This window comes from Cupressus sempervirens, chromosome 1 (genome assembly GCF_028749045.1).
Source record: "Cupressus sempervirens isolate cs-2001-9-10 chromosome 1, ASM2874904v1, whole genome shotgun sequence".
In the NCBI taxonomy this organism is placed as follows: Eukaryota; Viridiplantae; Streptophyta; class Pinopsida; order Cupressales; family Cupressaceae; genus Cupressus; species Cupressus sempervirens.
Window position 1 is genome coordinate 406,945,751 of NC_143118.1, and position 18,028 is coordinate 406,963,778.

Genomic DNA, 18,028 nt, shown 5'->3' on the forward strand with positions numbered 1-18,028 from the left:
ATGAAAAAGGCCCAAAAAAACATGATTGTTGGGTTTGTAGTGACAGAGAATATTTTGGAAAAAGTATGCTAGTATTTCAAGTACCCGAAATGGATGCCCAAATTTCGGAAGGACATCAAAATTTGGAAAGTGTGGGTAATGTGAAAAAATTTGTACAAATGTTATTATTGTTATTATGAATATTATTATTATAAACTATAAATATAATATATTAATGTAGATATATATGATTATTATTATTATATTTAATAAGATATTATTATATTTGGTCTTTTTGAATGCATTGAAAGGGGTCACAGGTTAACTTATGACCCCTAGGTACCCATTTGGTTGGATTGAATGATGCGATAACATATGTCCTTAGGGGCCTTAGGAAACCTAGGGACCCATTTGGTTGGTTCAAAGGCATCAAAGTTGTCATTGGATAATATATGACCCCTTTCGATGCATTTCATGACAACATATGTCCCTAGGGGCCCTAGAACCCCTAGGGACCCATTTGGTTGGTTTGAATGCATCGAAAGGGGTCATAGGTTAACCTATGACCCCTTTTAATGTAATTAATGAAAACATATGTCCCTAGGGCCCCTAGGACCCTTAGGGAGCCATTAGGTTGGTTCAAATGCATTGAAAGGGGTCATAGGATAAACTATGACCCCTTTCGACACATTTCATGACAACATATGTCCATAGGGGACCTAGGAACCCTAGGAACCCTTTTAGTTGGTTTGAATGTGTCAAAAGGGATCATAGGTTAACCTATGAGCCCTTTTGACACATTTCATGACAACATATGTCTCTAGACACCATATGGACCCATTTGGTTGGTTCGAATGTGTTGAAAGGGGTCATAGGTTTACATATGACTCCTTTCAATGCATTTCATGACAACATATGTCTCTAAGGGTCCTAGGACCCTTACAGACCCATTTGGCTTGTTTAAATGCATCAAAAGAGGTCATTGGATAACCTATGACCCCTTTTGACACATTCAAACCAACAAAATGGGTCCCTAGGGGCCGTATTTCATGACAACATATGTCCCTAGCCTTAGGACCCCTAGGGACTTATTTGGATGGTTCTAATGTGTTTAAAGACCCATGACCCCTTTCAATGCATTTCATGACAACACATGTCCCTAGGGGCCCTAGGAACCCTATGGACCCATTTGGTTGGTTTGAATGCATTGAAAGGGGTCATAGGTTAACCTATGACCACATTAGATGCATTTCATGACAAAATATGTCCCTAGGGGCCCTAGGGACCCACTTGATTTGTTTGAATGAGTCAAAAGGAATCATAAGTTAACCTATTACCCCTATCAATGTATTTCATGACAAGATATGTCTATAAGTACCCTAGGAACCCTAGGGACTTATTTGGTTGATTTGAACAAGTTGAAAGGGGTCATAGCATAACCTATGACCCCTTTCAATGCATTTCATGATAACATACGTCCCTAGTGGCCTTGGGACCCCTAGGGAACCGTTTGGTTGGTTTGAATGCATCAAAGGGGGTGATAGATTAAAGTTCCTATGACCCCTTCCAATGCATTTAATGACAACATATATCCTTAGGGGCCCTAGGATCCCTAGGGAAAAATTTGCTTGATTCAAATGTATCAAAAGGGGTCATAGGATAAACTATGACTCCTCTCGACGCATTTCATCAAAACATATATCACTAGGGTCCCTAGGACCCCTATGGACCCATTTGGTTAGTTTGAATACATCAAAAGGGGTCATAGGTTAACCTATGACCACTTTTGATGCATCTCATGACAACATATGTCCCTATGGACCCTAAGACCCCTACAAACCTATTTGGTTGGTTTGAATGCAATTGAAGGGCTCATAGGATAACCTATGACTCCTCTCATTACATTTTATGACAACATATGTCCTAGGGGGCCCTAGAATGCCTACGGACCCATTTGACTGGTTTGAATGCACCCAAAGTGGTTGTAGGTTATCCTATGAACCCTTTCGGTGCATTTCATGAAAACATATGTCCCTAGTCACCGTAGGACCCAAAGATAACTATTTGGTTGGTTCAAATGCATCAAAAGGGGTCATATGTTGACATACAAACCCTTTTAGTGCATCGTATGACAATATATGGCCCAATTTGGTTGGTTCAAATGTATTGAAGTTTTTCATAGCTTAGCATATGACCCCTTTTGATGCATTTAATGACAACATATGTCACTGGGGGACCTAGAAACCCTACACACCTCTTTGGTCAATTCGAATGCATTAAAAGGGGTCATATGATAACCTATAACCCCTTTCGATGAATTTCATGACAACATATGTCCCTAGGGGCCCTAGGACCCCTCAAGACCCATTTGGTTAGTTTGAATGTATCAAAAGAGGTCATCGGTTAACCTATGACTACTTTCAAAGCATTTCATGAAAACATATGTCCCTAGGGGCCCTAGGTTAGCTAGGGACCTATTTGGTTGTTTTGAATGTATTGAAAGGGGTCATAGGTCCTTTCAACACATTTCATGACAACATATTTCCTTAGAGACCATAGGACCCCTAGGGGCCCATTTGATTAGTTTGAATGTGTTGAAAGGGGTCATACATTAACCTCTAACACCTTTTGATGCATTTCATAACAACATATGTCCTTAGGGGCCCTAGGACCCCTAGGAACCCATTTAATTGGTTTGAATGCATTGGAAGGGGTCATAGGTTAACCTATGTACCCTTCCAATGCATTTAATTACAACATATGTCCATAGGAGCCCTAGGACTGCTAGAGACCTATTTGGTTTGTTTGAATGCATCTAAAGGTGTCATAGGCCTTTCTATGCATTTAATGACAACATATGTCCCTTTGGGTCCTAGGATAACATGTGACCCCTTTTGACACATTCAAACCAAACAAATAAGGCCCTAGGGGCCCTCCAAATAGGTCCATAGGGGTCCAAGGGCCCCTAGGGACATATGTTGTCATGAAATGGATCGAAAGGGGTCATAGGTTAATCAATGACCCATTTCGACACATTTTATAACAATATGTCCCTAGTGGCCCTAAGACCCCTAGGGACATATTTGGTTGGTTTGAATTTGTCAAAAGGTGTCATTGATTGATGTATGACCCATTTCAACACATTCCACAACAACATATGTCCCTAGGGGCCCCAGGACCCCTAGGGACCCATTTTCTTGATTTGAATGTGTTGAAAGGGGTCATAGGATAACCAATGACCCCTTTCAATGCATTTCATTACAACATATGTCCCTAGGGTCCCTATGACCTTTAAGGACCTAGTTGGTTGGTTTGAATCCATCAAAAGGGTTTGTGAAATAACCTATGACCCCTTTCGATACATTCAGACCAACCAAATGGGTTCCTAGGGGTCTTAGGGCCCTTACAGACATATGTTATCATGAAATGCATTGAAATGGTTTCGACACATTCGAACCAACCAATTAGGTCCTAGGAGCCCTAGTGACATACATTGTCATGAAATGTAGCCCATAGGGATCCATTTGGTATGTTTGAATGTGTCAAACCTATGACCCTTTTTGATGCATTGCATGAAAACATATGTCCCAAGGGGCCTTAGGACTCCTAGGGACTCATTTGGTTGGTTTGAATGCATCAAAAGTGGTCATAGGTTAACCTATGACACCTTTCTATGCATTTCATCACAACATATGTCATTGAGGGCCTTAGGACCCCTAGGTACCTAGTTGAATTGGTTTGAATGTGTGGAAAGAGGTCATAGGTTAACCTATGACCCCTTTTGATGCATTTTCGAACAACATATGTCTCTAGAGGCAGTAGGACCCCTAGGGACCTATTTTGTTGGTTTAAATGTGTCAAAAGGCCTTTCGACATATTTCATGAAAATATTATATTTAATAATAATATAATACTCTATATTTATTAGATTAAGATTATATAACAATAGTAATAATATATATTACTATATTATATTTAATAATAATAATCATATATATTAGTATATTTAATAACAATAATTATAATTATATGTATTGCTATATATTATATTTACTGATAATAATAATCATATTTATTGGATATACATTAGATGAGTAATGGTGCAAGCATAGGCATAAGTATAGAGGCAAGAGTAGGTGCAAGCACACAAATAGGTACAAAAGTAAGTGTTCAAATAGTTCTTCTCTCTAGGGTTAATATTCAAAGGGATTACAAGCAATCTAGGGTTTTCAAAAATAAATGACAACCGTATCTTGATGCATTTTCTAGTATTTTTTGTCAACCCTTGTTGTGTAGCTAGCTATGAATGACCATGATAACTTGAAATTCTAATGCTTCCATTTTAGGGAAAATCATTTCTATTTAGGGGAAAACTCAATATTCCAAGTGAAAGTAGTGATCCAACTAGCTAAACCTTTCTTTATTAACCTTTGGTTTCATGATATTCAATAGCAAGAGTTTGGGGAAAATTGTGGCATGGGCCTAGTTAGGCCTTTGAAAAAGGAGAATCATCATTGCGAGTTTCAAAATGACTTAAATAACTTTGTCATAGGATGGGAATAAATCCTTTCTAGTGAATAGGGGTCAATCAAATCAAAATTAGGAGAACAAATTTAATGAAATTTCTAATCATCTTCATCAAGAAAAACAACCTATTTTTGATATCTATCAAGGGTTTCCTCTAGGTCCCCCATATCAACCTCAGTTGGCCATAGCTAGGGCAAAGGATTCAGGTCAGGAAATAGTGAATCTCCCTCTAGATCAACCCCATTTTTTTGATGATGAATCTTGTGGTGTGGAAGGTTCTCAATTAGTTCCTATTGCCTCGGTTCCTAAATTATTTATTTTGGATCCACCTAAGGCTCCCTTCAAACAAAGTAAAAATCACCAAGTATGGAGAAAGAAACAAGTGGTCAACTCCAATTCAAATGATTCTCACATGCAACCTATAAATAGGGTGAAGATCACACTTCGAAGTCATATGCTATAAAAATCTATCACTTTGCTTTGGAAAACTACTTTAATTGGTAAGTTTTCTTCTAACTCTCTGGCCTTTTCTAATGTAAAAGATTGGGATTTCTCATCTTGGCCAGAGTTAAGGGATATTTTTTATATTGAATCAGAATCAAAATGCTTTATAGCTATTTTTTATTCAAAAGCATCTAAAGATCTGGTGCATAAGCAAAAAGGTTGTTTTTTTTGTGGGTCTGGGCTTTTTACTATGACTTGGATTCCTAACTTTAAACCTTAACATCTTAAAATCCCCTTAATGCCACACTAGATTTCCTTTCCCTCTTTTCTTCCTGAGTATAGGGATCCTTAGATTATCAAAATATTTGCAAACAAGTTGTGAATCTTTCTCAAACATGAACTCATGCCTTATGATCACCTTCATTTAGAAGTGAGAGTTTGTTTGTCGTTAGATATGCAGCAACCTCTTCCTTATCATTTGGCTATAAATTCTAGATGGAATTTATGGGATTAGTAAAGCACAATACATAATGAGAAAATAGTTCATATGTTTCAAGATAGATTGGGTCATTTTAATACTTAATACCAACATTTAGTTCATAACATATAGGAAGTCTACCTAGATTATAACACATACCCTAATTTATATGCACACAAAGTCCATTTAGAACCAACCTATAATATGGATATCATGGCCTCATCTTAGTTTGTCACTCCTCTAGTAGAAAACAAGAGTTTGATTTCATCCACATCGAACAAGCTTTCTTTGTTTCTATAGTTCGTCTTGCCTTTTATCCAATGCTTGTTAGTTGGCCTAAAGGATTTTCATGATCTCCCATCATTGAAGAATTCTTTGCATTACTCAAATTTTGATGGTTTGGAGTAACTTCATTCAAAATTGTCACTAGTTTGTCACAAAACTAGGAATGTTCTTTCTAAGAGCCAGTATGCTAATTGGAAAACTCTTCAAATTGGAGATGAAATTGTATCTACAATTGGTAATAATATAATATTTTAGTATAGTAGAGGAAGATATATTCAATGTAGAAAATCTGGAAAACAATGATCTTGATGTGTTGCTCAAAGAATTTCATTATTGGAACAACCAAATCACCCCAAAGAAAGCCTCTACCCGTAAGCTTGTAGAACTTGTAGAATCTGCATGTCAAGCAGAGGAAAAGGTCTCATTTTATGAATTGTTCATTGAGTAGGATCCATTAGGTGTTGAGGATTTCAATTTTCAACTAGTGGTAGTTAATTTGTATTTTCAACTTGAAGAGACAATTTTGAGGGAACTTGAGACTTGCAGGGATCAATCTTATTCTCAATCTCAGAATAATTCAAATAGTTTCAAGTACTACATTTTTCAATAAGTGGCAATTAATTCAAATTTCCAACTTGATGAGAAAATTTTTTGGGAACCCAAGACTTGCAAGGATAAATCTCAATCTCAATCTTAGAATAATCCAAATAGTTTTGATCTTCATCAAACTTTATCAATTGTTTAGTCTCCCACTATTCAACTTCAGACATCCTAGACACCCAAATCAAGAGGTTGTCCCAAGGGATCAAAGACCACATTAGATGAAAAATTTCTTGTTAATAAGATATTGATGAGGACAAAAAATTATTCTCCTTGCAAATAATAAAAGTTATCTCATGGAATATTAGAGGCGTAAATGCCTTTGATAAGAGAAGCATGATTCACTAGTTTATTGAATCCACAAAAGCTGATATTGTGCTATCACAAGAGACAAAATTATCACAAGATCCATTTCAAAAAGCCATAGCCAAATGGCCAAAGTGGTCCTTAGTTAATTCTCATAGCATCAAATATTTTGGTGGTCTTGTTTTTCTATGGAATCCATTAATAATATAGGGACATTTTATTTAGAAACACACAAATTGGCAAATGCTACAAGTGTTAGATTTCAATGTTTCTTTTACTTTGATGAATGTTTATGGTCCTACCTCTACACAAGACATGTTGAAAATTTGGGATAAATTATTAGTATTAATTTAGCCTCAAAAATCTCACCAAGTTATTCTCGGCACTAATTTTAATGCAATCTTGAATCAAAATGAGAAAGTTGGTGGCATTTGCCCACCTATTAAAACCATTGAGGATTTTTTTGAATTATTTTAGAACAAAGATATAATAGATATTCAACCATCTAATGGTAAATTTACATGGACAAATACGAGGTCTAGTTTTTCCCAAATTCTAGTAAGATTAGACAAGTTCCTTCTCTCTCATGAATGGAAATTAGGTAATTTTTGCATTCATTTAGAGATATTGTCTTCGCTAGAATCTGATCATTTTCCAATTTCCATAAACATTTATCAATCTGCATCTCTAAATCATATTCGGCATAAGCCATCTTTTCAATTTGAAAGTATGTGGTTGCATCATCCACACTTTCTTCCACTTTTAAAACAATGGTGGATAAGTGGTCCTTTTGTTCTAGGCTCTAAAATGCATCAATTTGTAAACAAATTGAAGCATGTCAAAGAGCAGATCAAAATTTGGAATCAACAAGTTTTTAAGAATGTTTTCAAGCAGAAAGGGGTTATTAAATTGCAATTGGAGGAAAATTATTACTCCATAATTTAGTATGGGATGGATAATGATACTTAAATTAAGCAAAAAGATCTTCAAAATGAATGAGAGGAATTGTGTAGTAGGGAGGAAGAATATTGGGGACAAAAGTCTAGGGAAGTATGGTTACAAGGAGACAAAAACACAAAAATATTTCATGCTTCTAATGAAAAAAAATAGGTAGCTAAATCATTTTTTTAAATTAGGGATTCAAAATTAGGTACTATTTTAACTAATGCTTAGAAAATTAGAGATGAAGGTGTCAAGTTCTTTTATAATCTTCTTGCACTAGCAGAGCACCCATCACCTTTGCCCTCTCAAGTTGAGAATTTCATTTAGCATATACCTACAATGGTATCCCCCATCAAGAATAATAAGCTTTTTTCATGTTCACCATCCAAGAAGTTCAAGAAGTAGTCTTCTCCTTCCCCCTAGACAAAGCTTTGGGGCCAAATGATTTTACTGCTCTCTTCTTTTAGAGTTGTTGGTAGTTTAATGGTTAAGATTTTTTAGCATCCATTAACAAATCTAGAATGTTTGAATTTATTCTAAAGTACTTCAATTCTACAAACATTTAAATCATTCCAAAAGCTAAGCAGCCCAAAACTTTTTTAGATTTTTTCCCAATCTCACTTTGCAATTTGACATAAAAAATCATCACTAAAGCTATTTATTTGCAACTTCAAAAATTCTTCCACTCATAATTTATCCCAAACAAGGTGGCTTTGTTCCTGGTAGAGAAATAACAGAGGGTGCAATGGTAGTCCATGAAGTCCTTCATTCTATCAATAGTAATTAGTCCTCCAACTTTGTTATCAAATTAGACATGCAAAAGGCATATGACAGAGTTTGCTGAAAATTTATTTTTCAAGTATTCCAAAAAACTAGTTTCTCTAAACACTGGTGTAAGTGGATTAAAACATGCATTTCAGGGGCTTGGTTTTTAGTTATTATTAATGGATCAGCATCAGGTTTCTTTCCTTCCATGCAAGGTGTTCGACAGGGTTATCCTCTTTCATTGGCTTTATTTATCATCATGGTTCAAGCTCTTAACAGGACTATTAAGCACCACCATTTATTTGACAAGTGGAAAGGAGCAAAAATTGAGGGCACAAAAATTTATGCCATGCATTCATTATTTGCTAATGGCACATTACTATTTGGCACTTCACTAATTTCAAAGCCCATTTAGATAAATAAAATATTAAAGAAATATTTAGAAGTTTTAGGGAAGAAAATAAACTCTCAAAAGTAAAAAAAAATCTTAATTAATACAAATAAAATTATATCAGACAAGATAGTGCATATTTTGGGGTTTTCTGAGGACTTCTTACCTTCCACCTATCTTGGGATTCCTTTTTTTATGGGATCCAATAAGAGAAGCTTTTGGTATGGCATCTTCCAAAGAATTAAGAGCAAAATTATCACCTTGAAAGTTAGATGGTTATCATTATCAGGCAGAATCTTGCTTATTAAGTCCATTTTGTCTGCAATCCCAAACTACTATTTGGTAGTCATGCAAGCACCATCTTGCATCATTTCAAAAATTCAAAAACTTATTAGAGGTTTTCTATGGGCTGAAAATTTGACAAATGAAAAGAAACTTCCACTTATTTCTCTCCAAGACATGGAAAATATTACTACTTTAGGAGGGGCTAGAATTCATGATTTGACAACAAGGAATAAAGCACTTGGAGGTAAGTTGGTTTGGAATATGTACACTACATCATAGTAAACATGGTGTCAAATAATTTAGTAGAAATAATTAAATAGTAATGGTCCACATATAATATTCTCCATGTTGGATCCTCCTAAGGGGTCTTCTATTGGGGATTTCATGATTGCATCTAGAGACATTGTTCTTAAGTACATTTCCTGGGAATTAAATTCTGGTGATAAGATCAATTTTTGGGTTGATTTTTGGAATGGGCAACCTCCTTTAATTGCAATGCCAAATGTTCAAAAAATTGTCTCAATCATAGAAGCAAAGTGAGGTAATCTTGTTATTCACTTTATGGATGCAATATGTATTTTTTCAAGGAAAGTAATATAGAAAGATTGAAATCAGCTCCCTTTAGATACTTAGTGTAACTAGTGGCTTCAATCTATTTTTTTAGAATGATAGGCTTTTGTTTCAAAGAATGAGCATCAATTATTATGGATTCTAGCTAAGAATGGTAATTATTCAATTAAGGAAGGATACAAATCTCTCCAGCAAGTTGATTTAGAAAAATCACCTTCTCAAGCCTTCATGTTATATTAGAACAAGGTAGTGTTACCTAATGTTGGGTGCTTTGTGTGGCTAGCAACTAAACACTAGATTCTAACAAGTGATTAGTTGAATAGGTTAAGTATTGCTCTCCCTTTTAAATGTGTGTTATGTGAAGAAGAGTATGAGTTAGTTGATCATCTTTTTGTAAGATGTTATTTTGCATATCAGTGTTGGATATTTATTCTAAATGAATTAAATTACTCTGGTCCATTACAAATAACATTTGGGACATCTTTCAGGCATAGCCATTTCTTTATCCTAATGTCTTATTTGTGGGGATCTAGAAATGTGCTCCTACATTAGTAATATGGTCAATTTCATGTGAAAGAAATAAGAGGATCTTTAAAAAATAAGTATCATCTCTAGAGAGAGTGCTCCAAATCATTGTAAAATTGATTTCAAAAGTTACTAATGCAAGTGTTTATAGATGTAAATTCAATCCAGTTATCACTTCTTGGGATGGAGGTATCATTCAAGAATGGAAATCAATATTTATTCCATTAGGATCGGGTCCATCTGAAAGATTACAAACAAGTATAGAAAGGTCTATAGTTAAATGGAAACCTCCTATGCCTAGATTTGTCAAGCTCAACTTTGATGGGGCATCTAGAGGGAACCCAAGCCAATCAGGATTGGGAGCATGCATTAGAGATTGCACTAGTAAAGTGCTTGCAATTACAATGCCACCCTTACCCATATGAACTAATAATATAGTTGAGGCTTAGTCATTACTATTAGGATTAATTCTTTCCAAGAAAGGGAATTTTAATCATGTGTAGATAGATGGTGATTCTCAAGTTGTAATATTAGGTTGCATCAAGAGATAATCATCTTCTTGGCAACTTAAGCATGTGTTTTAGCAAAATTGGAATATAACTGATTAGCTTCATGATGTTAGATTATCACATACATATAGAGAGGGGAATAGAATTGCATATTATCTTTCCAATTTAGTTTGCAGTGGATTACTAATTTCACAATGCAACCATCAACTCTTATAGAGAAATGCAAAGATTTACAATTCCTAATTAATAACGACTTAGTAGATTATCAAAATTAAGAGGTTCATTTTCAAGTTTATTTCTTACCAAAAAAAAGGGATTTTCAACAGGTCCAAATTGAAGTCTTTGCCAATTTCCCATATTCTTGTTGAGCTTTAGTAGTTTCCAAGCTCTAGTGTTTTCCAAGTTCTAGTGCTTGCCAAGCAAGGTAGGGTGATGGTCTTGCCGAGTTACTCAAGCATAGTGTTTGACGAGTGAACTCAAGCCTAAGTGTTGACTGAGTTGTTTGACCATAGTATCTTGCCGAGTGACTCAGGCCAATGATGAGCAATTTTTTTTGGGCACCAAGTGATGGTGTTTTAATTGAGCGAGGTAGTTATGGCCGAGTGGGCAGTGTTGATTGAGTGACTAGTTGTCTCTAAGTTGTACTTAGCTTGGCAACTTAAGTATGCACTACAAAATTTTTGGGACATTATCCATCAACTTCACGTGGTTTCAATTTCATACACATATAGAGAGGGGAATAGAGTTGTAGATTATCTTTACAATTTAGGATGTAGTGGGCTTACGACTTTCACAATGCAACCTTCGGTTCTCATTGAGAAATACAAAGATTTGCAAATTCTAATTAATTATGAATTAGTAGATCATCAAAATTAAGTACTAATTATTTATTATTGCCCCTTTCTCAAATCATTCTAGCATGTACTTGATGATGTTAAGGCAATTACTATAAATATTTTCACTGCCCAACATCATTTAAGATGTCATCACCTAGGTATGATTTGATTTCACATTGGCCTTATATTTTTTTACGGAGATCAATACGGAGATAGATTTTGCAATATATTCACATTTTTTTTTATCCTTCATATGATCGACATGTATTCACATTAGGTGAATAATTATTATCCTGCATGGGTACTATGAAGATATTTTCCTTTTTTTTATAAATGGTGATAGTGGCTGATTTAGCTTCATATTTTGATGGAGTTGAGTGATCTTTGATATATCCTACTTGAAAATGTCTTCACATTTGGAGCCATGTGTCAAGTGTGAATCTTGCAATCAATTTTATTGGTCTTTGCTGCCAAAAAATTATTGCATATGGATTAACCCCAATGTTAATGAAGCTATTCTACCCCTACGTATTGATGATAGGGCCATGCAACCAATGTTCTTCATCAAGTATTCTTCAATTTTTTGGGTTATTCAAACAACTAATTGGTGAAGTAACTCTATTCCCTTCTATGAAATATTTCCTATACCCATCAAATGTTGTGTTCATCTTTCTTTCAAATGCCATGGACTTGTTACAGTCAGTTCATTTGCTAGAGATTTTTGCAGCAAAAGTGCTTCTTTTTCAATTTTGCAATGAAAATAAACTTGTGAATGCCATGCAATAGTATGATCTTAGGTTTGTGCATGCATTATTGGGTGGTCTCTTTCAAAGATGTTAGTTATTAAGGTGAGATGAATACATGGTCATGTTCGATGTTCTTTAGAAAGCCTTTGAAAAATAGAATCCCTGCATTATGAAATCTTCTCTCCAAATTACAACAAGGGCTTTGGGTCACCAGTTGGAAGATAGAGTTAGATGCACTAGTTTTTCTATATTGGATTTTTTGAGCCTATACAACTTTGATTATCAGATTCATGAAGGGCCTCCTTCAGATGCATTCCAAGATTCATGTTTTGATTTTCAATATAACGTAGTGATTACTAATCAAGTGCATTGGCTTGGTACTCTGACCACAACTACATTTCATGAACTAGGGCATGTTCAAGAGGAGGCATGCATAACTATGTAGGAGCCTCTTTCCATAGATACTGAAAATGATGTTGCTACTGGTTCATGTTTGGGTTCAGAGGCTACTCCATTGGCAAGTTTAGATTCTAGCTAGGGACATTCTTTGCAAATTGGTTTTGCCTCAACTTTTGTTGATGGTGTTTCATGCGAGGATATGGAGGAATGAAAATTTTAAGATTTTAAGGTATTTCATTTTGGGGGTTTTTGTTTTTTTTCCAATTGGCATGTATTTAATCATTTTGTATATTTTGGCCAAGTTTGGGACCTCCATACCCATTTGGATGAAATTTTTATGAAATTTTTATACCTCAACAAATTTCAAACTTTGATGTGAATATCCCATCACTTTGTAATTTTGATTATGTTCATCAATATAATATGTTGTAAATATCGATGTTTGATACTTGTACATATCGTGATGATGTTGGGTTTTCTTTCTCCTTTCCTACGTGAGAACTTGATCCAATTTTATTAAAATAATATATTCAGCAATTTGTCCACAATTGCCAAAAAAAATTTAAAAATCATATTTATTACTATATTATATTTAATAATAATAATCATAATTATATATATATATATATATATTATAGTTAATAAGAATAATCATAATAATCATATATATTATTGTACCTAATAATAATAATAATAATCATAACAATAGTTAATAATAATAATGCTCACACTTCCTAAGTTTTTGTTTCCCTCAAAAATTTGGGTGGTTTCCCTCTAAAATTTCTAAATTTTGGTTTAGGCTATGAATGTTCGAAAGAATTTTGGCTACCACATTTTTGGTAACCGATTTCATATCAAGTACCTAATAAGGCTTTGTATTTATCAAACTTGTTTGGTCAACTCGAAAAATGTGTTTGAGAAAGGTTTCATTGACATTTAGACTTTGAGTAGCCATTTGACAATATTATTTATCAAATTTCAATGAAAAAAAAAGGGTTTTTTTTATAACACTCTCAAGATTCCATCCATATAATTGCTATCAAATTCTGAGTTTGATAAATATTAATTAGTTAATTTTTAATGAAGATGCCTGTAAAGTGTTAATTGACATACTAATTGAAAAATAGCTATAACTTTGAAATGGTATAAAATTTTTGAAATCAAAAAGTTGTGTCACATTCTATTTTTCACCTTGTATAGGGAAAAAAATTGGTAAAGTTTTTAATTAGTTAAGGTTGTCAAACATGGGGATTTTTTTAATTTTTGAAATGTTATAGTAGAAAATTCATATTTAATTATTTATTTGGAATAAAAATACTAAAAAATATGCTTCACATCTGAGCACGAGTCTACTTTTTATATCTATAATTATATTACAACATATGATCATTCGATTTTGATTAAGGTGGCCAGACATATACCTACTTTATATTTTCACTATGAAAAATTTGTATTACTACACTAATATCCAAACTTTTGACCAATCAAATGAATTTTCCTCTAGATAAAGCCTAGTATTTTAGAAACTAAATTCAATTTCTATAGATTATTTCCTTAAATTTTTTTCATATAAAGCCCAGAGCCACCTTAAAATTATGTATCAAATTGACATAACCAATATTTTCTAGTTTTTCAATGCTACTTAAGGTCATAGCTTGACTGACCATGATCCTCCACATACACATAACTTGTTGCGAGAAATGGTGAAAGAGAGAGAGAACCTATCCCCAAAGTACAAAAATTTGGTTTTTGACAAAAAGCAGACATACACTAAAAAAAAATTAGTGTTTGAAGGCTTAACATAACCCAATTTCAAAAAGAAAAAGTTAGATAGCTAACAAGAGATAAATAATCTTGTGTAACTTGATTCTCTCATTATATAACCACAATAAAATGTTATGGATGCCACATAACCAAATATATGTTCTTTTGTGTATACTTTGTGTAAATCATGTCTAAGACCTTTTTTAGATGTCCAATCCTTTGGTTGGATATCCAAGGCAAATCCAACCCTTAGGATTGGAAATCTTCAATGAAGACCATAAAGTGTATGCACTATAGTGTGTATGCACTATATCAAGTACATATTATTGAAATTAATAATTTGGCACTTTATTTCTATTTTTAACATGTATGCACTATAGTGTTTATGCACTTTGTTTTTCTTGTCGGAGCCTATGGTTCAGTGAATAAAAAGTGTAATGCATATGCACTATATTACATATGCAAAATATTGCATAAATAGTACAATACATATGTAAAATAGTGCGCATATACTATGTCTTAGATTGGGGAAGAACAAAAAGGGGCAACTTTTTGGTCCCCCAACTTTGTGTACATACCCACTTATGAGGAGGATTTTCTTGGATAAATCATAATAGGTTGCATATCTTAGAGGAGAATTTTCATTCTCCCTATCATTTGAGAGTATCACCCAATGTTACTTTAGGTTCTTTATGTTCTCCTTCATATTCATGGATTTTGAGCTATAGTTAGATGGTTCTAGAGGATTCATATTGAGAGATGGATAACATGTTTATCTCCTTGAGTTGTGTTTTTCATTTATGATGATAGTAGAAGATAGTAGCTGGTTGATTGTCAGCATGAATATTGATGTTGATTCAAGGTGGAGCATTACAGAACATTATTTGTCATTGATGACAACATAGCAATAAGATCATATAAGGCTGTCAAAGAATATGACTAAGACTTATGTATTACAAACATTACATTACATATATGCCTATGCATAGTTAGCAACATATACTACAACATGTATTTCACATGTGGGAAAGTGTGTAGAACCTGAATTGATAGCATATGAAAGATATTGATAATTTATAGAGAATCAAAGGAAAATAGAGCAGTGCAAAAATAGTTTCTATTGTATGACAAATATAGAGCATTGTATTTGGAAATAAGGGTTGCATAGTTAACTGGAGGGAGCACACTAACTATTGATGACATTAGCAAGTGCACAGGTACAAAAGTCACATGTGTGAAAGTTTGTGTATAATTATGGGCCAAAAATATTAATTAAATGTGTATTTCATTTAATTAACTTATAATAAAGTATGGAGCTGACTCAAGGAATTAATACTGTGTGTGGTATACAAGAAAGTTGTTTTCCAAGTTTTAATTGTCATGATTGTGATCAAGAAGAAGAGAGAACTTGTGAATTATGATGTAGAGGAGTAGAGCAATTTGCTAATATGCGTAAGTGACCTCAAGGGTTACTGTTGATCAATACATAGTTCTAGATCTGATTGTATGATTTGAAGGTGAAGTAGTCCAATGTACTAGATATAGGAAGAAGCAAAAGACTATCACACATCTATTATTCTGAAAGGAATAGTACTGAGATCAATTGGACAGTGGGTTCATTGGTCTAATCTTGAAGTTGTTTGGATATTATGTTCAACTGCCTTCTAGAACTCCTAACAAGGTTGGAATCTCCTAACAAAGATTCAAAGTCTCCTAATAGGGACTCTTCGTATTACATGTTGTAACAGAATCCTCATGGGATCCATCCTCTAACAAGGAATATTCAGATTAGTACATTATTTTGTGGGCATCATTCCCACTCAAGTTTTTCCTCTGATCAAGGGTTTCCCTAGTCAACATATATGGTGTAATTGTGTATTGGCATTTCTTTATGGTTGCTATTTTATTTGGTTGAATGATTAAGAATTATTTAAGAGGTTTAATTTTTAGATTACTATATAATTGACTCAACCCCCCTTCTCAGTTATACTAGTGGACTACTATTTCTAACAATTGGTATCAGATCATTAGATCCTTGAAGGGAAGGTTAAGAACTTTGGGAGATCCATGGAAAATTTGTTTAGGAAGGAATTATCTAGATTTGATGGCATAAACTACAATAGTTGGAAAGATAAGATGAAGACTCATATCTTGTGCATGGGTCCAAGATATTAGCTTGTAATCAAGATATCTAAGAACATTACAGAAGAAGACAATCTTCAAACTTGCACCAAGGAATAGAGAGAAATGTTTATGTACAATATAAGGGCAAGAGAAGAAATATTGTTAGCATTACTTGAAAGTGAGTATAGTTAAGTAAAACAATTTAATACATCTCATGAAATTTGAAAAATGTTAGAGGCTAATTATGAAGGTGATACACATGCAAAGGGGGTTAGATTGCAAAATCTATATTGTGCATTCCAAGATGCTAAAATGATCAAAGATGAATCTATAAGAAGTTATGTTGGCAGAATATCGAAGATTGTTGCAGGAATCAAATCTCTTGATGGGAAGAAATCTAATGGTGAAGTAATATGGAAGATCTTGAAAAGTCTAACACCACCCTTGAAGACAGTAACACAAATAATTTGAGTAAAGTTACCTTGCACCACTAACTCCACAAAAGAAATATTTCTTGCGATATTGGAAGCTAAATAGTTTGATCTAAAGCAATCTAGAGAATTAACAAAGGTTGAGACAATATTCAGTGCATTAAACATCAAACCTAGTTTAGCAAGGAATACAAAAGCATAGGGAGACATTGCTAGCAATAGCAAGTCCATTGAGGAAAAGATCCAAGAGGGGGTAGCTCTTCTTTTGGAAAGAGAAAAAGATCGTAAGAATATCTTCAAATGTTCGACATGTAATGAATATGGTCATTATGCATCTAAGTGTCTCAAAAGAGAAAGAAAGTTAAAGGAAGGTTTAAGTCAAGAGGATCTAGAAATTTCTTATATGGTAATGAAGAAGAAGAAGACAAGAAATTTGATCAAAATATGACTGAAGATGAATTAGGGTTCATACCTATAAAAGGATGATCTTGATAGAGAAATTAGAGAAGAAAGTGTACTGATCTCACAAGTTGAAAATAAAGATTGGATCATTAATAGTTTTTGTTCACATCATATGACTGGTGATATGAGAAAGTTTGTAAAATTGAAAAGCTATGATGGAGGGATTTTTAGAGTAGGGAACAATGTAGCTTGTCACATTGTGGGAACTGGATCTATCACTATCAATGGTAAAACATACACTAATAATGTTTACTTTGTTGATGGACTAAAGCATAACCTATTAAGTGTTGGACATCTTATGGACAAGGGCTATCAACTATAGTTTGGTAATGACACATGCATTATCAAGAACAAGGAAGGAAAACTACTTGGTATTGGCACAAAAACAAGAGCTAATCTATTCTAGTTAAACTCCACTAGAATAGCATGTTTAGTAGCAAAGATTAACAAAAATTGGTTATGGCAGAGAAGATTTTGTCATATTAACTTTGATAATGTTGTGAAGGCTAGTAATACACTTGGTGTAAGAGATTTACCCAATATTACTAAGCCCACTGACATTATTTGTAAGGAATGTATCTTGGCTAAGTAGAAGAGAGTCTCATTTCCTAGCAAGCAATTTTGTACTACACAAAAGATGAAATTGCTTCATATAGATCT